The sequence below is a fragment of the Anomalospiza imberbis genome, chromosome 7 (assembly GCF_031753505.1).
Source record: "Anomalospiza imberbis isolate Cuckoo-Finch-1a 21T00152 chromosome 7, ASM3175350v1, whole genome shotgun sequence".
Taxonomy (NCBI): domain Eukaryota; kingdom Metazoa; phylum Chordata; class Aves; order Passeriformes; family Viduidae; genus Anomalospiza; species Anomalospiza imberbis.
Window position 1 is genome coordinate 38,737,725 of NC_089687.1, and position 26,536 is coordinate 38,764,260.

Below are 26,536 nucleotides of genomic sequence, written 5' to 3' on the forward strand. Positions count from 1 at the left end.
GCCCCTTATTGGCAGCAGCCAGTGGCCATGCCCAGGCAACCGCCCCCTGCCCTCCGTGTCCCCAGCCAGCCCAGCCTGGGCATCTTGGGGTGTCCCCACCCTCCTGCTGGGGTGGTGTCCCAGCATCGAGGGCTTCTGCCGCAGGCCTGGGAGACGATCTGGGGAAGCGCCAGAGCAGCCGGGTGCTGGGAACAAGGCGGCTGCCTGGGGGCTGCTGGTGGCCTCTGACACCCACTTGCTCAGGGCTGCCCACTGCCCCAGCCTCTCAGGGTCTCCCCCAGCCCGGCCAACCTGCCCGGCAGCAGCGCCACAGCCCCGCAGGAGCTCCGGAGGAGCCCCATCAAGAGGCACCTCGGAGCCCTCAGCAATCCAGCCAGCAACACACGGGCAGGAGCACACGGATGGCACTTCCTGCCTGGGACAGGGCTTGTGGCCATCTCCAGGCACCGCTCCCGCAGGGATCCCCGCAGCTCCGGCCCTGCCCACCCGCTCTGTGGGCGGCACAAAGGCTTCAGCAGAACCGCCAAAGGCCAAGGGGCCTCTGGCCATTTTCCCTGCAACATTGCACGCCTGGGTACCTGACTGAGCCCAAGCAAAATTTCCCCCTCCTCCCCTATGCCCTGCACACTCTGGACAGCAAAAGAAAGATCCTGGGAGTCTGTCTATTATAATACATTCTATATTTACATAGTACAGGAAAAGAAAATGAAGAAAAGATCAATTATACAGAAAAATAAAATCGCTGCTGATTCAGGTGGCCCCAGCAAAGACAGCCTCCTGGATCAGCCCTCCACAGAGCTCCAGCAGCTCAGCCAGCCAAGCCGCGACAGACGAGGCCGTGTCTGCCATGCCCTGCGCAGCTGATCCCGCAGCCTCTGGAACATTGGGATGGGAGCCTGCTCTACTGCCTTGAGAATGCACAATGTGTCAATTGCCAGGCTTCCAACGGTGAGGCTGATGTCATTTGCCATTTCTTCAAGGGCTGAAAGAGAGAGGATCAGAGCCACGGTCAGATCCTGGATCTGCGGGGAGCCGAGGAGAGGCCCCTGCCAGGGCCATCCCTGCCAGCTCTTGCCATGGTCAGGAGGGAGTAGGGACCAACGGGGTCAGCACGAAGCTGCGGGCCACGAATCCCCCATGTGTCCCTGAAATCTCTGTGTGCTCTGCCCAGGCCAGCCCTGGTCCGCACAGGGACCAGAGCCCTCCGCAGCCGGGGCAGGGATGGCAGCTCCTCCCGCCAGCCCCCGCTGTCAGCCCGCTGCCCTCACTCACCATTGTAGATCAGCTGGAGCTCTGCCTGCTGCCCCCTCAAGCTCCGCCCGGCGATCCCTGTGAACACAGAGGCTGTCACGGCCCCAGCGGCACAGCTCCCTGCCAGCGGTGCTGCCAGCCCTGTGGCCACACGCCCTGGTGGCCCGGCAGGGCTCAGCCCGGGCCCTTGCCGCACGCTGCCGCCCCAGGGCACGGCTGCCGGAGGGCGGCAGCAGCGCCGAGGCCAGGCGGGGCTCCACGGCGCCGGGCCCGGATGGCGCTGCCGGGGCAGCAGCCGGGGCTGGGGCTGAGCTGCGACGGGGCGGGGAGGGAGCCCGGGCTCGTGGCTCACCCATGAACCTGACGGCCGCCTCTCGCAGGGGCTCCTGTGGGCTCTCCAGGTAGGGCAGGGCCTGGCGCAGGATCTCGGCCGCCCGGCTCCTGTCCTCTTCCAGCTGCAGAGAGCGGCAGGAGGGAAGGGTTGGCGTGGGCTCGGCCCCTGGGCCGGGCGCTCCCTGCGCCCTGCCCCGGCCTCCCCTGCCCGCACAGCCCCGAGGCCCGGCCAGCAGCCGCTGGCTCCGGGCTCTGGAGGGGGCAGAGGGCCGGCTGCTGCCCGGGGAGCCACGGGGCCGCCCTGCAGCCCCACCGGGCCGGGCTCCATCGGCACCCGGCTGGGGCCCACGGGAGCCTGGAGAAGAGTCAGTGCGGCCTCTGGGTGCAGCACCGGGCAGGGGCACAGCTGCCAGCCCACACACCAAGCACCGCGCTCACGGGGCTTCTCCAGGCTGAGCCTGGGGCTTCCAGGCCGTCCTTACCAGGCTGTCAGCAAACATCCACAAGTTGTTCTTCAGCTGTTTGACAAGATCCCTTCTCTTCAGGAACTCGGCCACACAATGCAGCGTTTCCCGAGAAGCCTGGAGAGCAGCAGAGACGTGGAGATGGCCCCACAGCCCAGGGCACAGGACCCACGTGCCTGTGCCGAGGCCTGGAGGAGGCTGCAGCCCGCCAGGGCAGGAGACAGCCGAGCCCCCTGCCAGGGGGACAGCAGCAGCCCACGAAGTCCTCACCCGTGCCACACGCCGATTCTCATCACGGCAGTGGAAGAAGAGTGGGAGCAGGCTGTGGCGCGCTTGTAACTTCAGGGCCTTGCTTTCCCTTCCCAGTGGAAGAGTCAGCAATGTTCTGAAGAGACAAATGGAGAGCAGCTGTACCTGGCTATTGTCCTGTATTAAGAGACAAAAAGAAGACCTCAGCATGGGCTGCGAGGGGGCTCAGCTGGGCGCATGCCTGCAAATCCACAGGGCACCAAGTGTCTGGGCAGTACCCAGTGGCCGTGGCTGGGGGCACAGAGCCTTACGAGGTCAAAGAGTAGCACAAGTGCCTCAGCCAGCTGCAGGGCGATGGGGCTGCCTATCCATCTGTCGCTGTCCAAGATTATAAAGCTGAGTACCATGACTGTTATCTTAACAATCTCTCCATCTGCATCCCGCAGGAGCTCCACAAGACTTTCAGTCAGGCTCCACATTTTTTTGGTCTGTGTAGAACACAAGTTTGTGAACGGCCACCCTGCTGCCACAGGGCCTAGAGGCCAAAGGCCTGTCCCGAAGCACTCGGGCAGCTGAAGTGGGAGGCAGGAGAGCTGGGAGCAGCTGCCCCAGCGCCCAAACTACAGCCAAGCCCAAGCGACGGTGTTCCCCAGCCCCATGCTGCCTGCACGGCTTCAGCCACTGCCCCCTTCTCACCGTCGAGGGATTGTCAGTGAGCTTGAGAAGGCCCTTGAGTGCCAGGCGACGCCTCTCCCTGCACTCGCTCCGCAGGTGCCTTGAGAAGATTTGCAGGACTCTGTCAGCCTCGCGTTCACTCAAGTCCAGGTGCTCGAGGACCTGAAAGGCACAGGGCAGTGACAGGGGACCTGGCCGGCAGGAGCCCAGAACCGCACAGGGCTGGGCCCAGGCAGCAGCACAGGGCGTGGGCACCGTCCTGGCAGCTGTGGCTACGAGAGGGCAGAGAGCTGGGAGGCAGCTCAGCGAGGCAGCGCTGGCCAACAGGCTCACCTCCACAAGGAATGCCAGGGCGGGCAGATCCCAGCGTGGCTCCTGTGTGCTGAGCAGCTGGAGCAGATAGCGAAAGATCCGGGAACACGAGCGTATGGAGATGCAGGACATCTCCCTGTCAGGAGTAAAAGTCCATAAGATTGTGAGCCAGGGGAACAAACCTCTCCCAGGATTGACTCACAGTGGTCTGGTCTTTCCCCAGCATACAGCAAGGGGACCTGGGCCATTTGAGATTTGGCTCTTTGTGGGCACCCCCATTTCCCTGCTTTTTCCAGGCTGCTTGGCCATCCCTCAGTGACAAGGCCCTCTGGCCCACGACCACGGGGACTGTGTGGGGCACCCCAGGCGCAGAGCACACATGTCAGAGGCAGCGGGGAGAAGGGGGTCTCACCTGGCCAGCAGACCCACGGCATAGTGCTGGGTGTCAGCACAGAGCAGCGTGTCCCAGCCACACCTGCGTTCCATTGCCATCACCACATCCTTGTACTGCTCTAGGCACAGCAGGGACTTCAGGGTCCGCACGGCAAACCTGTGTGCAGAGCAAGGCCCAGGTCACACTGGGAGCAGTGGCTCCTGCCCTGTTGATGCGGCAGGGACAGGAGGACTGGAATGGAGCACCTGTTGGGGCTGGTGGCAAGGCCGTGTTGCTCCTGGCATCCCTTCCAGAAGGTATCAACCTCCTCTGGTGTCTCTTCTGTGCTGAAGAACACTTGGAAGAGCAGATGCACAAGTAGACGGGAGGAACGCACCATCATGATGTGTGGGACACAGGGCTCCTGGAGGATCTTCCACATCACCACAGTTGCCTGCAAAGGACAAAGCCCCCCGAGACCGCGCTCAGTGCCGAGGTGTCCGTGTGGCAGGGCCCGAGCGTGGCAGGGAGAGGCCCAGAGAAACACAGGGGCAGCAGCGGGACCGGTGGCCCTGCAGCTGCCCCTAGGCCAGGTTTCAGGCCAGCACCTGAGGCAGGGAGATGCAGTGGGGGAAGGAGGAAGGAGAGCTGCAGGAGAGGCGGCTTTGGGGCCAGCAAAGGCCACTGGCCAAAACTCACAGCTAGGGCAAAGACACCCGTTTTGTCCCCATCGGAGGTGCACGTGCTGTGCTTCGGCCAGCTCCCCAGCACATCCAGGAGAATCCGCTGCGCCAGCTTCGCGGTCCTGGGCGAGGACATGATGGTCTTCCACATGGCCATGGCAGCTCTGCGGGGTTAGAGCTCTGTCTCAGGGGGTCTCAGGCACAGCACCGTGGCCTGGGTATCTCTAGGGGCCCGGGCTGACCGCCAGCTCTGCCTCTGCCCACTGCCCCTCGCCAGCAGCACCCAGGCAGCCCAGCCCTGTGGGGACAGGCCCCTGAGGAGCAGCGAGGGAGCATGGCAGCAGGCTGGGGGCTGACATGCCAGGGCTGGGAAAGGGAGCAGCCAGAGGGCCCTGGAACCCTTTGTTGGTCAGACACCTGGGATAAGCTGTACAGGGCGATGGGCTGGGGAGCCCTGAGCCCTCTGGGCAGGTGGGCCCCATACCTGTCACAGGACGGGGCCACACGCAGCAGTGTCATTACTGCGTCATTTGGCTGTGCTTCGGCGAGATGCAGCAGAGTCCTGTTCAGCCTGGGCTCAGCAGAATCATTGGCCATGAGCCACTGGTGGATGTATCTCACCATGGCGGGCACCTGGAGAAGGCACGGGGCGATGTGGAAAGCTGCCAGAGGGAGCGATGTTCCCAGTGTCCCCAGAGAAGTGCTTCCCTTCCCACCGCACTGCGATGGCCTCAAAGGCTCACGGGGACCAGCAGGTGTGGCTGGGGAAGCCATGTGACTCATGAGGGAATTGAAACATGGCCACAGGCTGCTTACTTGCTCTGGTCTGGAAACACCCCTCTCCAAAAGCAAATCCAGCAGGGTGGCACTGGTCTCATCTTCCTCCTCCTCCAGCCAGGCCAGCTTGGGCACTCTTGGGGGTCTCTGCTCCATGTCAGTGACTGGTTTTGTGGGTACTTGCAGGAGAGACGGCTTGGAAAATCTCCAAGTTAGCAGCAGGTCCTGCAGCTGTGCCTGGAATGCACCTTCCAGAGAGAAGCCTCAGGAAGGCTACAGGACAGCAAGCCCTGCGCTCTGGTCTCAAGGGCTCCTGCCACAATGACAGGAGACTCCTGTCAGGGATTGTGGTCTGGCCTCGAGGGCACTGGAGGCAGGGGTGGGAGATGCCTCAGAAAAGCTCTGGGGCACCAAGTGCCACACTGCCCTCAGGGGCACCTGCAGAATCGAAGCCTTGGAAGGCCACAGGTCACCAAGTCCTGTGGTCTGGCCTCGAGGTCAGCTGCAGGAACAACGCCTCAGAAAAGCTCCGGGTCGGACACAAACAAGTGCGCTGTGCGGGGGCTCCTCACGGCGCCGCTTTGTCCCGTCCTGTCCCGTCGCCTGCTCTGAGCACTGTGGCGTGCTCTTGTCACTGCCAGCTCCTATGTCACCACGTGTCACAAAGGACCCTTGGACAGCCAGTTCCCTTCCAATTCCACAGTGACCATGCTGCAGCGTGTCACAATGGGCCCTTGGAAACACTGTCACCTGCCCTGGGGCTGCCCCCAGCCCACCCAAAGTGGCCCAGGTTGGAAGGAATCCCTGGCCCCAACGTCTCAGACAGCCCAACAGGATCTTTAGGAATGGCTCAGACCATCAGCAAACCCTGCCCTGCTCTGCAGGCTCAGGGCAGCAGAAGGAGCCCCCAGGGCTGCCGACGCAGCCGCGCTGGGAAGGGCACGGGGCCTTCCACGGAAGCTGCCCCGGCCTCCTTGGGACACGTCCCGGCTGGTGGCCATCCTAAACCCGTGGGTGTGACAGGGACAAGGAACGTGTGGGCCAGGGCACGAACTGGGCTGCTCTGAGCCCTGGGGCCTGGGGAGCGCTGACACCAGCAGGTGTGGCAGAGTCCCCGCCCAAGCAGACCTGCCACCCCCCGAGCCCTGGCAGCTCTGGTGCCCGTCTCCTGCCCCAGAGACCTGTGCCCCCGGGGGGCTTCTGTGCCAGAGGGAGCCAAAGCCCACGTGCATCGGGGGCTGTGCTCCTCCCTGCAGGGGCTGTTGGCAGGAGCACCTGGAGCAAGTGGTGGCGACACTTGGTCTCTGTCAGATGACGTTGCTCCTTCCTGAAATGAATGTTTTTCCTGGAAGGGTTTGGCAGTCCCACCACAACACCATCAGTTTCTGAGTTTCCCAGGATAATTAAATCGCAAGGGAACACTGTGAAATTTCCTTGTGCTTTTCTGACTCTCTCCTGCATTCTGAAAGATGTAGAATCTGCCTTACTGGATTCTACCTGGATTCCTCCCTGGAATTCATTAGGAAAACCTACCTGGATTCACTACACCCCTTCAATCTTCTTGATTCAAAAAATCACAAACTAAACCCTGGACGACCAAACCTGTTGGTGATCATGGGCTGAAATTGAAGTTCACTCATAGGCCATTAAATTCATATTGTATTTCCCTGTATTTTTAATTGGTTATACTGTCACTGCCTTTGACGGTAACACCTGTGTAACACTAATAGGAACCAGAGCTAATTATACAGGACTCAGGGACTGCAGGCTTTGCGGAGAGGTGCAACAATGGCAATTGGTCAGGCTTGAACCCCTACAGCTTCCACAATGCTAGTGCTCAATGCAGACAGGCAGGATCTTCTTGGGAAAGCCCCTTTTCCAATTACTACCTATCAAGGAGTCAGTCACATACACAGGGCTGAACAACTGGAACAAATCTCGGCAGCTTTTGCGGTAACACAGCTGGGTGGGTCAATGGCACTCAGCCAACGTGGAAAAACTGTCCTTTTGGTAGACATATGGGAAACAAGTCAGTGAGAATTAACACCAACTGCGATCTTCCTGATACATCTTGGTGCCTTTGCGGGAATGGAATGAAACATCAACTTTAAGGGATTTAGAGATTTTAGAGGAGCTAAGATTTTAGTTAGAGATAAGCCTTACTAGAGTTAATTAAAACAGATGACTAGGCCTCGATGAAGTTAAGAGTTAGTAGTTAACTAATAATTGATTGCTTGTCAACACAACGTTTAGTTAGCTGGGTTTATAATGAAGAATACAGAAACTGACAAATAGCTTTTAGGAACATAAGACAATTGTGGGCCTCCTCTGTTCTGAAACCAATTGAAGACAGGGAATGGGAGTTCTACCAAGGTTCATTTGTCATATTTGCATTGAAAAGGTAGAAAGGTCAGAATGAGGAAGACTTCATTTACTTCCTCATTTTGGGACCCCTCCCCATGAAAGGGACCACCGACCCATTTCAAGGAACAAACTACGCATGCTTAATAGCTTTTGAAATGATTAGCATACGAAGCGAGGAATGGGATGTGTTGTAGATGTCGGCGAACCCAATGGGAAGAATGATGATGTCTGACTTATTTCAGAAGGCTGAATGATTTCTTTATTATAATTATGCTATGATACATTAATATACTATATAAAAGAGGATACTAAAAGCTACATGCTACTCTCTCTAACTATCATATCTAACTCCCCCCACAACTCGTGACCCTGTTCTCCAGAGTCCAGACACAGGTGGATCCGATTGGCCATCAGGCCCAAACAATCCACTGTGATCCAACCAGGCATTCGCTCTAGGTAAACAATCTCCAAACGCAATCCACAAGAGAAAAACAAGGAGCAGAAATAGAAATTGTTTTCACTTTAACTTCTCTCTGTGCACCTTTATCAAAATCCTGAGAGAGAGAGAAATGTGCTTGCCACATATCACCGTTTTAGTATAAATTTAAAAAAAATTAAAAATAAAAAACTGCATCTGCAAGTCTTCTGCAGGACCCTGCAAAAGAGAGCAAACACATCTCAAGAGGCCCCCTTATCAATCTGCTAGCTATCAATCAAAAGCCAAATCACATACTGATGTGGAATGTTCCGAGATCCTTTACCTGCAAACCATCTATCAAATCTCTAAAACAAAGCTTACAATACAAAAACCCAAACAACAAGGAAAAGAAAGCTCAAAGTTCAAAGTCCAAACAGCTGATTCTCAGGAGAAGGTGTCCATTGTCTGGAAACGTTTATCTTGACATCCTCAAAAGTCCTTCTCATTGCTGAAACAGAGAACTGCTGAATCCTGAAACAAAACAACTGAAGAAAGTCCAAATAACCATGAAAAAACCCATAAAGAAAAACCAAATGCGACATCATATAATTATCAAACACCAAAACACCGAATGTCATCCCAGAGACTTCAACAACCGATAAAACCAACTCTGGGCTGATCATCAACCATGCAAACATACCTTTCTTGTGCAAAAACCCATCACCAAATAAAAAAGAAAAAAAAAAAACCTGAAAAATCTCTGAAATGCCATGGCCAAAACTCTTAAATCGACCACTTTTTTCTTGTTCTCTTGTCAACCACCTCTATTTAATTAATCTTAAATATAACTTCAATGATTTTTTTTTTTTTTTCCGAACTCTTGGGATCAGAAGAATGCCCAGCAAGTAGCAGGCTTTAAGACCCTGCGCAGCTGGCGGCCCCGGTCCATGCGGGCGGAGCCAAGATCCCAAACCCGGCCGTGGGGGGCGCGGGGCCCTCCGGCCGGGGGGCTGCACCAATCGGCCCCAGCCCGGCCGGCGAGGCGGGATCTTCATCTTCACAGCCCGCCCCCACCACGCGGCCAGCATCACGGCAATTCCTGCAGCATTTTGTTCATCCCGCACCTCAAACGAGAGCAGGACACAAGAACTGCCCCCGGGCTCAGCAGAGAAGGTGCTTTCCCCAGAGAAATGTTGATTCTCAGGACTTGCGGCACGGCTGGGCCGGCACGCAGCTCCCTGACCCCTGGCAGCAGCACCCCCACGCTCTCCGGGCACAAGACCAGCGGCAGCATTCCCAGAACTCATCCCCCCCGCCCCCCAAACGCGAGCGGGAGGGGCGAGGGGCCTCGAGCTCCCGCGGGAATCCCCCACCCAAGCAAGAATTGGACCAAGAAAAACTCTGTTCCCCAGAAAGGCACTAGACTTCATAACCTCCACTTTCGCGGCAGCTGCAAGGAGCTGCCGAGGAGCGCCAGCACCAGGGAACAGGCCGGGAGGGGACCCCGGGCTGACTGGAGGCGGCGGGGTCCGCTCCAGCGCGGCCCCCGGCTGCTGCTGCTCGCTGCTGCTGCTGGTGGCAGCGCCTGGGGACCCGGCGAAAGCCGCGGGAGGCGACGGGGCAGCCGGGACCGGCGGGGCCGGCGCGGGCGTCAGGGCTGATGTCGGCGGCGGAGCTGACGCGGGGAGGTTCTCGGCCTCGGCTGCCGATGGCTCCATCGCCGGCTGCGGCGCCGGGGGGCTGGCTTCCAGCGCGGGAGGACCGGCTGCCGGTGCGGGGAGCGCGGCCGCCGCCGCGGGAGCGATGACGGGCGGTGCCGGAGGCGCGGCCGCCGACTCCGAGGCAGGGGCGGGCGCGGCGAGCGGGGCCGGCGCGGGAGCCGGCGGGGGAGCCGGCGCGGGCGGTGTCTCCGCCCCTGCCGAAGTGGCTTCAGGCGGGCTCTCAGCGGCGGGTGTGTCTCCCAGCTCCGAATGGGCGGGAGGAGGAGGAGGAGGCACGGCTGCGGGCGGGCGGACCGGCGAGGGAGGCGGTGTCTCCGCGTCCGCCGGGGTCGGGAGCGGGCCCGCCCCCTCCGAGGGGAGGAGCGGGGGCTCACACGCTGCCGGAGCAGGAGGTGGAGGAGGCGGTGAAAAAACCTCCCTCTGCGCAGAAGCAGAAGAAAACTTCCGAGCCACGGACAAAGGCTCTGCCCCCCTCCTTTCGCGGGGGGGCACCTGCCGCAAAGACTGGACTGTCGAAAAAGGGGTCCATTTCTGGACTGTCGGAAGAAGCTCGAAATAAACTCTCATGTATCGAAACGCTCGGAGATCTCGCATGGCGCTTTGCCTGATGAGGAAATACAGGGATCTCCAAGCTTCTGGATTCAGGGAAAAACCCAGATCCCTGAAAAAAACACGAGTGTCTGCATATTCAAGAAACTCCAATAGATCATCCTCAGGGATATAAATTCCATAGACCTTAGCCAAATCTCTCCAGACGGCAAATATACGGCCATGGACACAATACAAACCAGTGTCTATATCTTCAGACATTTCTTCCCAAAGTTAAAGTCCACCCCAGGCCAGGGCAGTATTATAATCAAAAATCAGTACCTTTTCAAAGGCAGGCAGAGGCGTCCGGTTACAGCAACTGCTCGGGGCTGCACCTGGTCCCTTAGAGAGGGTTCCCACGGCGTCTTACTTCCCCTATCCCTCGCAGGGACGTCGGGCATGCCTTTTCAAGAGGGTTCACCTCCTTTCCCGTGTAAAATCACGGTTGTGGACCGATCCAGGGCCTGGTTCTTCATTCAACGTTCGGGGTCACCACTTGTTGTAGATGTCGGCGAACCCAATGGGAAGAATGATGATGTCTGACTTATTTCAGAAGGCTGAATGATTTCTTTATTATAATTATGCTATGATACATTAATATACTATATAAAAGAGGATACTAAAAGCTACATGCTACTCTCTCTAACTATCATATCTAACTGCCCCCACAACTCGTGACCCTGTTCTCCAGAGTCCAGACACAGGTGGATCCGATTGGCCATCAGGCCCAAACAATCCACTGTGATCCAACCAGGCATTCGCTCTAGGTAAACAATCTCCAAACGCAATCCACAAGAGAAAAACAAGGAGCAGAAATAGAAATTGTTTTCACTTTCACTTCTCTCTGTGCACCTTTATCAAAATCCTGAGAGAGAGAGAGAAATGTGCTTGCCACAAGGATGTACCAAAATTATGAATATGTATTTCTATTTTGGGTATTCAAAACTTGTATGGATAAAAGGACTCTGTAATCATTTGAAAGGTGCAGTGTGTATTTGGGAGCTATCCCTCACGCTGCCCGGCGTCGCAATAAACATACACTTTCTAACTTTAAACTGTTAGAGAGGTTTTGTCCATCACAGTTGGGTATCGGTACTAGACAATATCCATATTTCTTTAATAAATCAGGAATAACATTAAAACCATTGGCAGGTAACTGGACTGGCCAATGTACCATGGGATCCCTTATCCCTTGGCTACACTTACAAATCAGACTCATGAAATGACAGGTATTAATTATTTGAAGACTGTGGATGAACAGACTCACTAAGAGAACACTCAGTAACCCAGTGGTGTGATACAGCAACAGTTTTCACAGTTTTGTTAGGGTGTTGCTCCCAAATTTAGGAATCGCACAACTGCAAAAGGCAATTTCAAACATCTCAGCCGAAAGAGAACTGATTGCTAATTCAACAGCAGATGCCTTAAGAAGACTACAAACTGAAATAGACTCACCAAAAGAAGCAGTCTTTCAAAACCGCGGGGTGTTAGCTATGCTAACAGCCAAATGGGAGGAGTTTTCATTCTAATGAATACCAGTTGTTGCACTTATATAGATCAATCAGGGCAAATAGCAATGGATATCCAGACCATTTGGCAACACGCATGTCCTAAGGTGACGTTATGATGCTTGTATCCCCAGTCGCCTGTCCTGTTTATGCTGGATATTATGTTCTGTGCCCTCAAGGCTGGCTCTGAAAAGTGAAGTTTTGTTTTGTTATCAGCCTGCTCACTCCCCCATGGTCTTCTGGACACAGATGGCGCAGTACATAGTGCTGCTTTTGTTTTTGCTTTTGCTCCTGCTTTTGCTCTTGCTTTTGCTCTTGCTCCTGCTCTTGCTCCTGCTTTTGCTCTTGCTTTTGCTCATCAGTTAGCTTAGCTAGGCAGTCCAAATTTTCCCTGGACTGTTTTTCTTTCCCTTTTCTTGGAACCATTTGAACCTGCTCCAGACTGGGACCTGGAAAACACCGAGAGTTTGCACTTTGTGGCCTGCAGCAGCCATTCCCAGTGTCGGAGGGATTGATAACAGAGTGACCACTCCCAGGAGAAACTTTCTGAATTTGTCATCTCTTCAGAGCAGTGAAAGAGTTTTGTCATCTGGTGGGCTGTTTTTCTTTTTTTTTTTTTTTTTTTTTTTTTTTTTTTTTTTTTTTTTTGTGCTGGGGAGTGCATTGCCTGTTAAATAAACAGGGTTTTTTCACTTCTCTCTGAGAAAATCCTTCCTGAACCAGGTGGGGGGAGGGGCCATGGGGGTTTGCTTTCTGGGGTGGCTCTTTCTGGAGGTTTTCTCCCAATTTTGCCCTAAACCAGGACAATGCAAAAGTACTCCCTGAAGTAACCGAAGACATTACATCTTGGAGTAAACGTTTGAGGGAAACTCTGACATCTTGGCTACCTAATCTGAACTGGCCTACACAACTTTTTGTAGGAATTTTAGGAATTGGAACACCAATCTTAGGAAGCTGCATGATGAGCCAATGCTTCATATGGTATTGTGAACAAACTGCCACCACATATCAGGAATGGAAGCCAAATAAAATGAGATACAGGATGGAAAGAGGTAAATATTTTGAGACCACAACAAGACTATAGTTGCAAAAAAAATTTGCAAAGGATAAAAGAAAGGGCGGACTTGATGCCTAGGTGTCACAGCGCGCCGTTGTATCGTGCTGGGCAGCGACAGCAGGGGCGCGACCTTCCTCCCGTGAGCTCTGCTATGCCCAGTTATCGCTTGGTCCAGCGCAGGAGCAGATAACGATGACACAGGACTTGGGGTAGAACTGGGTAGATTTATTAGGTCCAAGACCTGGGACCCCAAGACAAAACTTAGGGGGTCTGCAGAGGTTTTTATAGGGGGGAGTGGTATAGGGCAACCAACCAAGGAGGGCATGGCAGGGGAGGAATCTAGGGCAGGATTAACATTCTATAAACCTATCAGCGAGAGCTGGGGAGGGGGATAATACAAAGAAACAAATGGGGTATCAAATACTACAAGATAGACAAGGAACCCTCTGGAAAAAGGGGTAGGGATAGGGAGGATTGACAACTTGGGAGGGAGGAAGTTAGGGAAGGGCTTGGGGAGATTGGCCACTGGGGAGGGGAGGAAATTAGGGAGGAGAATAGTGGGCAAACACAAACTTAAAGCAAAAACCACACCACAACACCTAGGCAATGAGCTAATGCTTGAGCTACACAAAAAGCTGCAGATGTGCAGAAAGAAGTAGTTACTTTGTAACAGGGCATGTGAATGAAGCACCTTTTAGAAATCAGCAAATTTAGCAGAACAAGCTAACTGCAAAAGCTAACCACTGGCTATTTGAGCAGACAATCCTATAGAGCATACACAAGAAGCAGGAGTGGAGAGTTCAAGCCCGAGGAAGACTTATGAGCCTTCATTCAAAACAACCAGCAGGAGGCTGACGACCACCTCGTGCAGGAACCGTGCATGTGCTACAAGGGCTTGCATTATCACGTGATTAGAAAATATGTTGCAACATGAAGGTGGGGAAAGTATAAAGTGTGCATGAAGTAAAAAACATAAAGGCTAGTGCTGCGCAAAGAACGGACGGGTGAGTTTGTGGTTGGAGCAATGGCCCTCACTCCTGGCTTTGAATAAACAAATACCTCCTCCATAGGCCTTATGCTGTTTTCTTGCCTAGTTTTCGGGCATCAGCACCCTAATCAGAGACACAGAACAGCGTCTCCTCCCAGAGTTATCACTACACGCTGCACATCCCCAAGAGTCTGCCTTGATGTTCGCTGGGTAATCTTGCCATTTGTGACCATCCGTTGCCACACTCAGCAGGGATGCAGTTTTGCTTGGACAAGATCTGCCACAGCCAGAGACACAGTGAATGGAGCCCAGAATATAACAGGCCAGCCAGATTCCTTTTTTCCAGAATACAGGAAAAAGAGTCAGAAAAGCACAGTGTTCTGTTCAAATCCGAATGTCCTTGAAAACTTAGAAACTGATGGTGTTGTGGTGGGACGGCCAAACCCCTCCATGAAAAACATTCATTTCAGGAAGGAGCAACGTCATCTGACAGAGACCAAGTGTTGCCACCACTTGCTCCAGGTGCTCCTGCCAACAGCCCCTGCAGGGAGGAGCACAGCCCCCGATGCACGTGGGCTTTGGCTCCCTCTGGCACAGAAGCCCCCCACGGGCACAGGTCTCTGGGGCAGGAGAGGGGAACCAGAGCTGCCAGGGCTCGGGGGGTGGCAGGTCTGCTTGGGCGGGGACTCTGCCACACCTGCTGGTGTCAGCGCTCCCCAGGCCCCAGGGCTCAGAGCAGCCCAGTTCGTGCCAACCCTTCCCTCCTTCCGCTCTCTCCAGCTGGAACAGGACAGGAGCCGAGCGGCTGAGATCCTGCGCCAGGCCCTGCCCTACCTGGAGAGCCCACAGGAGCCCCTGCGAGAGGCGGCCGTCAGGTTCATGGGTGAGCCACGAGCCCGGGCTCCGTCCCCGTCCCGCCGCAGCTCGGCCCCAGCCCCGGCTGCTGCCCCGGCAGCGCCATCCGGGCCCGGCGCCGTGGAGCCCCGCCTGGCCTCGGCGCTGCTGCCGCCCTCCGGCAGCCGTGCCCTGGGGCGGCAGCGTGCAGCAAGGGCCCGGGCTGAGCCCTGCCGGGCCACCAGGGCGTGTGGCCACAGGGCTGGCAGCGCCGCTGGCAGGGAGCTGTGCCGCTGGGGCCGTGACAGCCTCTGTGTTCACAGGGATCGCCGGGCGGAGCTTGAGGGGGCAGCAGGCAGAGCTCCAGCTGATCTGCAATGGTGAGTGAGGGCAGCGGGCTGACAGCGGGGGCTGGCGGGAGGAGCTGCCATCCCTGCCCCGGCTGCGGAGGGCTCTGGTCCCTGTGCGGACCAGGGCTGGCCTGGGCAGAGCACACAGAGATTTCAGGGACACATGGGGGATTCGTGGCCCGCAGCTTCGGGCTGACCCCGTTGGTCCCTACTCCCTCCGGACCATGGCAAGAGCAGGCAGGGATGGCCCTGGCAGGGGCCTCTCCTCGGCTCTCCGCAGATCCAGGATCTGACCGTGGCTCTGATCCTCTCTCTTTCAGCCCTTGAAGAAATGGCAAACGACACCAGCCTCACCGTCAGACGCCTGGCAATTGACACATTGTGCATTCTCAAGGCAGTAGAGCAGGCTCCCATCCCAATGTTCCAGAGGCTGCGGGATCAGCTGCGCAGGGCATGGCAAACACGGCCTCGTCTGTCGCGGCTTGGCTGGCTGAGCTGCTGGAGCTCTGTGGAGGGCTGATCCAGGAGGCTGTCTTTGCTGGGGCCACCTGAGTTAGCAGAGATTTTATTTTTCTTCAAAATTGCTCTTTTCTTCATTTTGTTTTCCTTTAGTATGTAAATATAGAATGTATTTTAATAGACAGACTCCCAGACAGATCTTTCTTTTGCTGCCCAGAGTGTGCAGGGCATAGGGGAGGAGGGGGAAATTTTGCTTGGGCTCAGCCAGGTGCCCAGGCATGCAATTTTGGAGGGAAAATGGCCAGAGGCCCCTTGGCCTTTGGCGGTTCTGCTGAAGCCTTTGTGCCGCCCACAGAGCGGGTGGGCAGGGCCGGAGCTGCGGGGATCCCTGCGGGAGCGGTGCCTGGAGATGGCCACAAGCCCTGTCCCAGGCAGGAAGCGCCATCCGTGTGCTCCTGCCCGTGTGTTGCTGGCTGGATTGCTGAGGGCTCCGAGGTGCCTCTTGATGGGGCTCCTCCGGAGCTCCTGCGGGGCTGTGGCGCTGCTGCCGGGCAGGTTGGCCGGGCTGGGGGAGACCCTGAGAGGCTGGGGCAGTGGGCAGGCCTGAGCAAGTGGGTGTCAGAGGCCACCAGCGGCCCACAGGCAGCCGCCTTGTTCCCAGCACCCGGCTGCTCTGGCGCTTCCCCAGATCGTCTCCCAGGCCTGCGGCAGAAGCCCTCGATGCTGGGACACCACCCCAGCAGGAGGGAGGGGACACCCCAAGGTGCCCAGGCTGGGCTGGCTGGGGACACGGAGGGCAGGGGGCGGTTGCCTGGGCATGGCCACTGGCTGCTGCCAATGAGGGGCAGGCGGCAGAGGCAGGGCTGGCGGCCGGCCCCGGCTCTCGCAGCTGCCCAGGCCACGGTGCTGTGACCTAGGCCCCCCTGACACAGAGCTCTGGGGCCGCAGAGCTGCTGTCACCATGGGGAAGGCGGCCGTGTCTCACTGAGCAGGGCTGCGGAGGCGCTGCTGCCCCGGTGCCTCTGGACCCCACAGGAACAGCACCGGAGCGTGCTCAGGCACAGCAGCACCCTGAACGCCGGCACCTGCTCAACGAGGCTCCCGCACCCGCCGGGATGCCAGACGGGGGGAGACTGTGGGCGCAATTGCCCGTGCTTTGGCAAAAGGCTCCATCAGCGTTCACCACAATGGCTTTCTCTTGACTTGCCAGCCTCACAGCAACGCTTGGCTTCCATGGCCGTGCTTGAGGGCAGAGTCACCACCTTCCACAGGCGGACGTCCCGAGGCAGCGGCATTGGTGCCATGGTGAGAGAGAGACTCTGATGGGGCACGAGCCCTGCGCTGCAGCTGCCCTCCCTCTCCCTCATGCAGGCACCGTAAAGACACATGTGTCAGCTCTGAAACTAAATCCTGGACGTGCTTGCAACAAAGAACAAAGGAGGCGCCGGAGAAAAGCTGGGTCTTCTATGGCTCAGTTTTGCTCTCCACTTGGGGAATCACAGAATGCCACAGCACGTTGTGCTGCAAAGTATCAGAAAGATCATCCAGTTCCCACCGCCCTGCCATGGCCACAGGTGCTGTGCAGGCGCAGCTGTCACTAGGATTGGAAGAACACTTTTCCATGTTTAGCTTTTCTCTCCTGGATTTCAAGCTAACATGAAAAAATCGGCTGGTTACAGCTGAATTTTGTGGCTCACAGGACTTGGAATAGCAGTCTCCAGCGGGCCATGGGATGTCCATTCGGCCTTTGCTAGATCATCCCAATGGACCTCAGCTCTCCCTGATAGGTTTATAGAATGTTAATCCTGCCCTAGATTCCTCCCCTGCCATGCCCTCCTTGGTTGGTTGCCCTATACCACTCCCCCCTATAAAAACCTCTGCAGACCCCCCGGAGCTTTTCTGAGGCGTTGTTCCTGCAGCTGACCTCGAGGCCAGACCACAGGACTTGGTGACCTGTGGCCTTCCAAGGCTTTGATTCTGCAGGTGCCCCTGAGGGCAGTGTGGCACTTGGTGCCCCAGAGCTTTTCTGAGGCATCTCCCACCCCTGCCTCCAGTGCCCTCGAGGCCAGACCACAATCCCTGACAGGAGTCTCCTGTCATTGTGGCAGGAGCCCTTGAGACCAGAGCGCAGGGCTTGCTGTCCTGTAGCCTTCCTGAGGCTTCTCTCTGGAAGGTGCATTCCAGGCACAGCTGCAGGACCTGCTGCTAACCTGGAGATTTTCCAAGGCATCTCTCCTGCAAGTACCCACAAATCCAGTCACTGACATGGAGCAGAGACCCCCGAGAGTGCCCAAGCTGGCCTGGGTGGGGGAGGAGGAAGATGAGACCAGTGCCACCCTGCTGGATTTGCTTTTGGAGAGGGGTGTTTCCAGACCAGAGCAAGTAAGCAGCCTGTGGCCATGCTTCAACTCCCTCATGAGTCACATGGCTTCCCCAGCCACACCTGCTGGTCCCTGTGAGCCTTTGAGGCCATCGCAGTGCGGTGGGAAGGGAAGCACTTCTCTGGGGACACTGGGAACATCGCTCCCTCTGGCAGCTTTCCACATCGCCCCGTGCCTTCTCCAGGTGCCCGCCATGGTGAGATACATCCACCAGTGGCTCATGGCCAATGATTCTGCTGAGCACAGGCTGAACAGGACTCTGCTGCATCTCGCCGAAGCACAGCCAAATGACGCAGTAATGACACTGCTGCGTGTGGCCCCGTCCTGTGACAGGTATGGGGCCCACCTGCCCAGAGGGCTCAGGGCTCCCCAGCCCATCGCCCTGTACAGCTTATCCCAGGTGTCTGACCAACAAAGGGTTCCAGGGCCCTCTGGCTGCTCCCTTTCCCAGCCCTGGCATGTCAGCCCCGAGCCTGCTGCCATGCTCCCTCGCTGCTCCTCAGGGGCCTGTCCCCACAGGGCTGGGCTGCCTGGGTGCTGCTGGCGAGGGGCAGTGGGCAGAGGCAGAGCTGGCGGTCAGCCCGGGCCCCTAGAGATACCCAGGCCACGGTGCTGTGCCTGAGACCCCCTGAGACAGAGCTCTAACCCCGCAGAGCTGCCATGGCCATGTGGAAGACCATCATGTCCTCGCCCAGGACGGCGAAGCTGGCGCAGCGGATTCTCCTGGATGTGCTGGGGAGCTGGCCGAAGCACAGCACGTGCACCTCCGATGGGGACAAAACGGGTGTCTTTGCCCTAGCTGTGAGTTTTGGCCAGTGGCCTTTGCTGGCCCCAAAGCCGCCTCTCCTGCAGCTCTCCTTCCTCCTTCTCCCACTGCATCTCCCTGCCTCAGGTGCTGGCCTGAAACCTGGCCTAGGGGCAGCTGCAGGGCCACCGGTCCCGCTGCTGCCCCTGTGTTTCTCTGGGCCTCTCCCTGCCACGCTCGGGCCCTGGCGCACGGACATCTCGGCACTGAGCGTGGTCTCGGGGGGCTTTGTCCTTTGCAGGCAACTGTGGTGATGTGGAAGATCCTCCAGGAGCCCTGTGTCTCACACATCGTGAAGGTGCACTCCTCCCGTCTACTTGTGCATCTGCTTTCCAAGTGTTCTTCAGCACAGAAGAGACGCCAGAGGAGGTTGATACCTTCTGGAAGGGATGCCAGGAGCAACACGGCCTTGCCACCAGCCCCAACAGGTGCTCCATTCCAGTCCTCCTGTCCCTGCTGCATCAACAGGGCAGGAGCCACTGCTCCCAGTGTGACCCGGGCCTTGCTCTGCACACAGGTTTGCCGTGCGGACCCTGAAGTCCCTGCTGTGCCGAGAGCAGTACAAGGATGTGGTGATGGCAATGGAACGCAGGTGTGGCTGGGACACGCTGCTCTGGGCTGACACCCAGCACTATGCCGTGGGTCTGCTGGCCAGGTGAGACCCCCTTCTCTCCACTGCCTCTGACATGTGTGCTCTGCCCCTGGGGGGCCCCACACAGTCCCCGTGGTCGTGGGCCAGAGGGCCTTGTCACTGAGGGATGGCCAAGCAGACTGGAAAAAGCAGGGAAATGGGGGTGCCCACAAAGAGCCAAATCTCAAATGGCCCAGGTCCCCTTGCTGTATGCTGGGGAAAGACCAGACCACTGTGAGTCAATCCTGGGAGAGGTTTGTTCCCCTGGCTCACAATCTTATGGACTTTTACTCCTGACAGGGAGATGTCCTACATCTCCATACGCTCGTGTTCCCGGATCTTTCGCTATCTGCTCCAGCTGCTCAGCACACAGGAGCCACGCTGGGATCTGCCCGCCCTGGCATTCCTTGTGGAGGTGAGCCTGTTGGCCAGCGCTGCCTCGCTGAGCTGCCTCCCAGCTCTCTGCCCTCTCGTAGCCACAGCGGCCAGGACGGTGCCCACGCCCTGTGCTGCTGCCTGGGCCCAGCCCTGTGCGGTTCTGGGCTCCTGCCGGCCGGGTCCCCTGTCACTGCCCCGTGCCTTTCAGGTCCTCAAACACCTGGACTTGAGTGAACGCGAGGCTGACAGAGTCCTGCAAATCTTCTCAAAGCACCTGCGGAGCGAGTGCAGGGAGAGGCGTCGCCTGGCACTCAAGGGCCTTCTCAAGCTCACTGACAATCCCTCGACGGTGAGAAGGGGGCAGTGGCTGAAGCCGTGCAGGCAGCATGGGGCTGGGGAACACCGTCGCTTGGGCTTGGCTGTAGTTTGGGCGCTGGGGTAGCTGCTCCCAGCTCTCCTGCCTCCCACTTCAGCTGCCCGAGTGCATCGGGACAGGCCTTTGGCCTCTAGGCCCTGTGGCAGCAGGGTGGCCATTCACAAACTTGTGTTCTACACAGACCAAAACAATGTGGAGCCTGACTGAAAGTCTTGTGGAGCTCCTGCGGGATGCAGATGGAGAGATTGTTAAGATAACAGTCATGGTACTCAGCTTTATAATCTTGGACAGCGACAGATGGATAGGCAGCCCCATCGCCCTGCAGCTGGCTGAGGCACTTGTGCTACTCTTTGACCTCGTAAGGCTCTGTGCCCCCAGCCACGGCCACTGGGTACTGCCCAGACACTTGGTGCCCTATGGATTTACAGGCATGCGCCCAGCTGAGCCCCCTCGCAGCCCATGCTGAGGTCTTCTTTTTGTCTCTTAATACAGGACAATAGCCAGGTACAGCTGCTCTCCATTTGTCTCTTCAGAACATTGCTGACTCTTCCACTGGGAAGGGAAAGCAAGGCCCTGAAGTTACAAGTGCGCCACAGCCTGCTGCCACTCTTCTTCCACTGCCATGATGAGAATCGGCGCGTGGCAGAGGTGAGGACTTTGTGGGCTGCTGCTGTCCCCCTGGCAGGGGGCTCGGCTGTCTTCTGCCCTGGCGGGCTGCAGCCTCCTCCAGGCCTTGGCACAGGCACGTGGGTCCTGTGCCCTGGGCTGTGGGGCCATCCCCGTATCTCTGCTGCTCTCCAGGCTTCTCGGGAAACGCTGCTTTGTGTGGCCGAGTTCCTGAAGAGAAGGGATCTTGCGAGACTCGTCAAGAAGGAGAAACTCTGGATTTTCGCCAACCGCCTAGTAAGGATGGCCGGGAAGCCCCATGCTCAGCCTGGAGAAGCCCCGTGAGCGCGGTGCTCGGTGTGTGGGCTGGCAGCTGTGCCCCTGCCCGGTGCTGCACCCAGAGGCCGCACTGGCTCTTCTCCAGGCTCCCGTGGGCCCCAGCCGGGTGCCGATGGAGCCCCGGCCCGGCGGGGCTGCGGGGCGGCCCCGTGGCTCCCCGGGCAGCAGCCGGCCCTCTGCCCCCTCCAGAGCCCGGTGCCAGCGGCTGCTGGCCGGGCCTCGGGGCTGTGCGGGCAGGGGAGGCCGGGGCAGGGCGCAGGGAGCGCCCGGCCCAGGGGCCGAGCCCGCGCCAACCCTTCCCTCCTGCCGCTCTCTGCAGCTGGAAGAGGACAGGAGCCGAGTGGCCGAGATCCTGCGCCGGGCCCTGCCCTACCTGGAGAGCCCAAATGACATCAGCCTCACCGTTGGAAGCCTGGCAATTGACACAATGTGCATTCTCAAGGCAGTAGAGCAGGCTCCCATCCCAATGTTCCAGAGGCTGCGGGATCAGCTGCGCAGGGCATGGCAGACACGGCCTCGTCTGTCGCGGCTTGGCTGGCTGAGCTGCTGGAGCTCTGTGGAGGGCTGATCCAGGAGGCTGTCTTTGCTGGGGCCACCTGAGTTAGCAGAGATTTTATTTTTCTTCAAAATTGCTCTTTTCTTCATGTCGTTTTCCTTTAGTATGTAAATATAGAATGTATTATAATAGACAGACTCCCAGGATCTTTCTTTTGCTGCCCAGAGTGTGCAGGGCATAGGGGAGGAGGGGGAAATTTTGCTTGGGCTCAGCCAGGTGCCCAGGCGTGCAATGTTGCAGGGAAAATGGCCAGAGGCCCCTTGGCCTTTGGCGGTTCTGCTGAAGCCTTTGTGCCGCCCACAGAGCGGGTGGGCAGGGCCGGAGCTGCGGGGATCCCTGCGGGAGCGGTGCCTGGAGATGGCCACAAGCCCTGTCCCAGGCAGGAAGCGCCATCCGTCTGCTCCTGCCCGTGTGTTGCTGGCTGGATTGCTGAGGGCTCCGAGGTGCCTCTTGATGGGGCTCCTCCGGAGCTCCTGCGGGGCTGTGGCGCTGCTGCCGGGCAGGTTGGCCGGGCTGGGGGAGACCCTGAGAGGCTGGGGCAGTGGGCAGGCCTGAGCAAGTGGGTGTCAGAGGCCACCAGCGGCCCCCAGGCAGCCGCCTTGTTCCCAGCACCCGGCTGCTCTGGCGCTTCCCCAGATCGTCTCCCAGGCCTGCGGCAGAAGCCCTCGATGCTGGGACACCACCCCAGCAGGAGGGAGGGGACACCCCAAGGTGCCCAGGCTGGGCTGGCTGGGGACACGGAGGGCAGGGGGCGGTTGCCTGGGCATGGCCACTGGCTGCTGCCAATAAGGGGCAGGCGGCAGAGGCAGGGCTGGCGGCCGGCCCCGGCTCTCGGGGCTACCCAGGCCACGGTGCTGTGACCGAGGCCCCCCTGACACAGAGCTCTGGGGCCGCAGAGCTGCTGTCACCATGGGGAAGGCGGCCGTGTCTCACTGAGCAGGGCTGCGGAGGCGCTGCTGCCCCGGCGCCTCTGGACCCCACAGGAACAGCACCGGAGCGTGCTCAGGCACAGCAGCACCCTGAACGCCGGCACCTGCTCAACGAGGCTCCCGCACCCGCCGGGATGCCAGACGGGGGGAGACTGTGGGCGCAATTGCCCGTGCTTTGGCAAAAGGCTCCATCAGCGTTCACCACAATGGCTTTCTCTTGACTTGCCAGCCTCACAGCAACGCTTGGCTTCCATGGCCGTGCTTGAGGGCAGAGTCACCACCTTCCACAGGCGGACGTCCCGAGGCAGCGGCATTGGTGCCATGGTGAGAGAGAGACTCTGATGGGGCACGAGCCCTGCGCTGCAGCTGCCCTCCCTCTCCCTCATGCAGGCACCGTAAAGACACATGTGTCAGCTCTGAAACTAAATCCTGGACGTGCTTGCAACAAAGAACAAAGGAGGCGCCGGAGAAAAGCTGGGTCTTCTATGGCTCAGTTTTGCTCTCCACTTGGGGAATCACAGAATGCCACAGCACGTTGTGCTGCAAAGTATCAGAAAGATCATCCAGTTCCCACCGCCCTGCCATGGCCACAGGTGCTGTGCAGGCGCAGCTGTCACTAGGATTGGAAGAACACTTTTCCGTGTTTACCTTTTCTCTCCTGGATTTCAAGCTAACATGATAAAATCGGCTGGTTACAGCTGAATTTTGTAGCTCACAGGACTTGGAATAGCAGTCTCCAGCGGGCCATGGGATGTCCATTCGGCCTTTGCTAGATCATCCCAATGGACCTCAGCTCTCCCTGATAGGTTTATAGAATGTTAATCCTGCCCTAGATTCCTCCCCTGCCATGCCCTCCTTGGTTGGTTGCCCTATACCACTCCCCCCTATAAAAACCTCTGCAGACCCCCCGGAGCTTTTCTGAGGCGTTGTTCCTGCAGCTGACCTCGAGGCCAGACCACAGGACTTGGTGACCTGTGGCCTTCCAAGGCTTTGATTCTGCAGGTGCCCCTGAGGGCAGTGTGGCACTTGGTGCCCCAGAGCTTTTCTGAGGCATCTCCCACCCCTGCCTCCAGTGCCCTCGAGGCCAGACCACAATCCCTGACAGGAGTCTCCTGTCATTGTGGCAGGAGCCCTTGAGACCAGAGCGCAGGGCTTGCTGTCCTGTAGCCTTCCTGAGGCTTCTCTCTGGAAGGTGCATTCCAGGCACAGCTGCAGGACCTGCTGCTAACCTGGAGATTTTCCAAGGCATCTCTCCTGCAAGTACCCACAAATCCAGTCACTGACATGGAGCAGAGACCCCCGAGAGTGCCCAAGCTGGCCTGGGTGGGGGAGGAGGAAGATGAGACCAGTGCCACCCTGCTGGATTTGCTTTTGGAGAGGGGTGTTTCCAGACCAGAGCAAGTAAGCAGCCTGTGGCCATGCTTCAACTCCCTCATGAGTCACATGGCTTCCCCAGCCACACCTGCTGGTCCCTGTGAGCCTTTGAGGCCATCGCAGTGCGGTGGGAAGGGAAGCACTTCTCTGGGGACACTGGGAACATCGCTCCCTCTGGCAGCTTTCCACATCGCCCCGTGCCTTCTCCAGGTGCCCGCCATGGTGAGATACATCCACCAGTGGCTCATGGCCAATGATTCTGCTGAGCACAGGCTGAACAGGACTCTGCTGCATCTCGCCGAAGCACAGCCAAATGACGCAGTAATGACACTGCTGCGTGTGGCCCCGTCCTGTGACAGGTATGGGGCCCACCTGCCCAGAGGGCTCAGGGCTCCCCAGCCCATCGCCCTGTACAGCTTATCCCAGGTGTCTGACCAACAAAGGGTTCCAGGGCCCTCTGGCTGCTCCCTTTCCCAGCCCTGGCATGTCAGCCCCGAGCCTGCTGCCATGCTCCCTCGCTGCTCCTCAGGGGCCTGTCCCCACAGGGCTGGGCTGCCTGGGTGCTGCTGGCGAGGGGCAGTGGGCAGAGGCAGAGCTGGCGGTCAGCCCGGGCCCCTAGAGATACCCAGGCCACGGTGCTGTGCCTGAGACCCCCTGAGACAGAGCTCTAACCCCGCAGAGCTGCCATGGCCATGTGGAAGACCATCATGTCCTCGCCCAGGACGGCGAAGCTGGCGCAGCGGATTCTCCTGGATGTGCTGGGGAGCTGGCCGAAGCACAGCACGTGCACCTCCGATGGGGACAAAACGGGTGTCTTTGCCCTAGCTGTGAGTTTTGGCCAGTGGCCTTTGCTGGCCCCAAAGCCGCCTCTCCTGCAGCTCTCCTTCCTCCTTCTCCCACTGCATCTCCCTGCCTCAGGTGCTGGCCTGAAACCTGGCCTAGGGGCAGCTGCAGGGCCACCGGTCCCGCTGCTGCCCCTGTGTTTCTCTGGGCCTCTCCCTGCCACGCTCGGGCCCTGGCGCACGGACATCTCGGCACTGAGCGTGGTCTCGGGGGGCTTTGTCCTTTGCAGGCAACTGTGGTGATGTGGAAGATCCTCCAGGAGCCCTGTGTCTCACACATCGTGAAGGTGCACTCCTCCCGTCTACTTGTGCATCTGCTTTCCAAGTGTTCTTCAGCACAGAAGAGACGCCAGAGGAGGTTGATACCTTCTGGAAGGGATGCCAGGAGCAACACGGCCTTGCCACCAGCCCCAACAGGTGCTCCATTCCAGTCCTCCTGTCCCTGCTGCATCAACAGGGCAGGAGCCACTGCTCCCAGTGTGACCCGGGCCTTGCTCTGCACACAGGTTTGCCGTGCGGACCCTGAAGTCCCTGCTGTGCCGAGAGCAGTACAAGGATGTGGTGATGGCAATGGAACGCAGGTGTGGCTGGGACACGCTGCTCTGGGCTGACACCCAGCACTATGCCGTGGGTCTGCTGGCCAGGTGAGACCCCCTTCTCTCCACTGCCTCTGACATGTGTGCTCTGCCCCTGGGGGGCCCCACACAGTCCCCGTGGTCGTGGGCCAGAGGGCCTTGTCACTGAGGGATGGCCAAGCAGACTGGAAAAAGCAGGGAAATGGGGGTGCCCACAAAGAGCCAAATCTCAAATGGCCCAGGTCCCCTTGCTGTATGCTGGGGAAAGACCAGACCACTGTGAGTCAATCCTGGGAGAGGTTTGTTCCCCTGGCTCACAATCTTATGGACTTTTACTCCTGACAGGGAGATGTCCTACATCTCCATACGCTCGTGTTCCCGGATCTTTCGCTATCTGCTCCAGCTGCTCAGCACACAGGAGCCACGCTGGGATCTGCCCGCCCTGGCATTCCTTGTGGAGGTGAGCCTGTTGGCCAGCGCTGCCTCGCTGAGCTGCCTCCCAGCTCTCTGCCCTCTCGTAGCCACAGCGGCCAGGACGGTGCCCACGCCCTGTGCTGCTGCCTGGGCCCAGCCCTGTGCGGTTCTGGGCTCCTGCCGGCCGGGTCCCCTGTCACTGCCCCGTGCCTTTCAGGTCCTCAAACACCTGGACTTGAGTGAACGCGAGGCTGACAGAGTCCTGCAAATCTTCTCAAAGCACCTGCGGAGCGAGTGCAGGGAGAGGCGTCGCCTGGCACTCAAGGGCCTTCTCAAGCTCACTGACAATCCCTCGACGGTGAGAAGGGGGCAGTGGCTGAAGCCGTGCAGGCAGCATGGGGCTGGGGAACACCGTCGCTTGGGCTTGGCTGTAGTTTGGGCGCTGGGGTAGCTGCTCCCAGCTCTCCTGCCTCCCACTTCAGCTGCCCGAGTGCATCGGGACAGGCCTTTGGCCTCTAGGCCCTGTGGCAGCAGGGTGGCCATTCACAAACTTGTGTTCTACACAGACCAAAACAATGTGGAGCCTGACTGAAAGTCTTGTGGAGCTCCTGCGGGATGCAGATGGAGAGATTGTTAAGATAACAGTCATGGTACTCAGCTTTATAATCTTGGACAGCGACAGATGGATAGGCAGCCCCATCGCCCTGCAGCTGGCTGAGGCACTTGTGCTACTCTTTGACCTCGTAAGGCTCTGTGCCCCCAGCCACGGCCACTGGGTACTGCCCAGACACTTGGTGCCCTATGGATTTACAGGCATGCGCCCAGCTGAGCCCCCTCGCAGCCCATGCTGAGGTCTTCTTTTTGTCTCTTAATACAGGACAATAGCCAGGTACAGCTGCTCTCCATTTGTCTCTTCAGAACATTGC

The 26,536-nt window shown here is 58.2% G+C and overlaps 1 protein-coding gene and 2 long non-coding RNA genes across 3 annotated transcripts in view; all 3 read left to right on the plus strand.

Annotated features, from left to right (window-relative positions):
* LOC137477519 (maestro heat-like repeat-containing protein family member 7) overlaps positions 1-26,536 on the plus strand; it is a 58,645-nt gene that overhangs the window by 18,883 nt on the left and 13,226 nt on the right. The window lies entirely within an intron of this gene.
* Positions 17,816-18,873, plus strand: LOC137477653 (uncharacterized). Its single transcript, XR_011001129.1, has 3 exons — positions 17,816-18,118; positions 18,439-18,586; positions 18,832-18,873. It is a non-coding gene; the product is annotated as an uncharacterized lncRNA (long non-coding RNA).
* On the plus strand, positions 23,844-24,893 carry LOC137477654 (uncharacterized). The gene is made up of 3 exons (XR_011001130.1): positions 23,844-24,138; positions 24,459-24,606; positions 24,852-24,893. It is a non-coding gene; the product is annotated as an uncharacterized lncRNA (long non-coding RNA).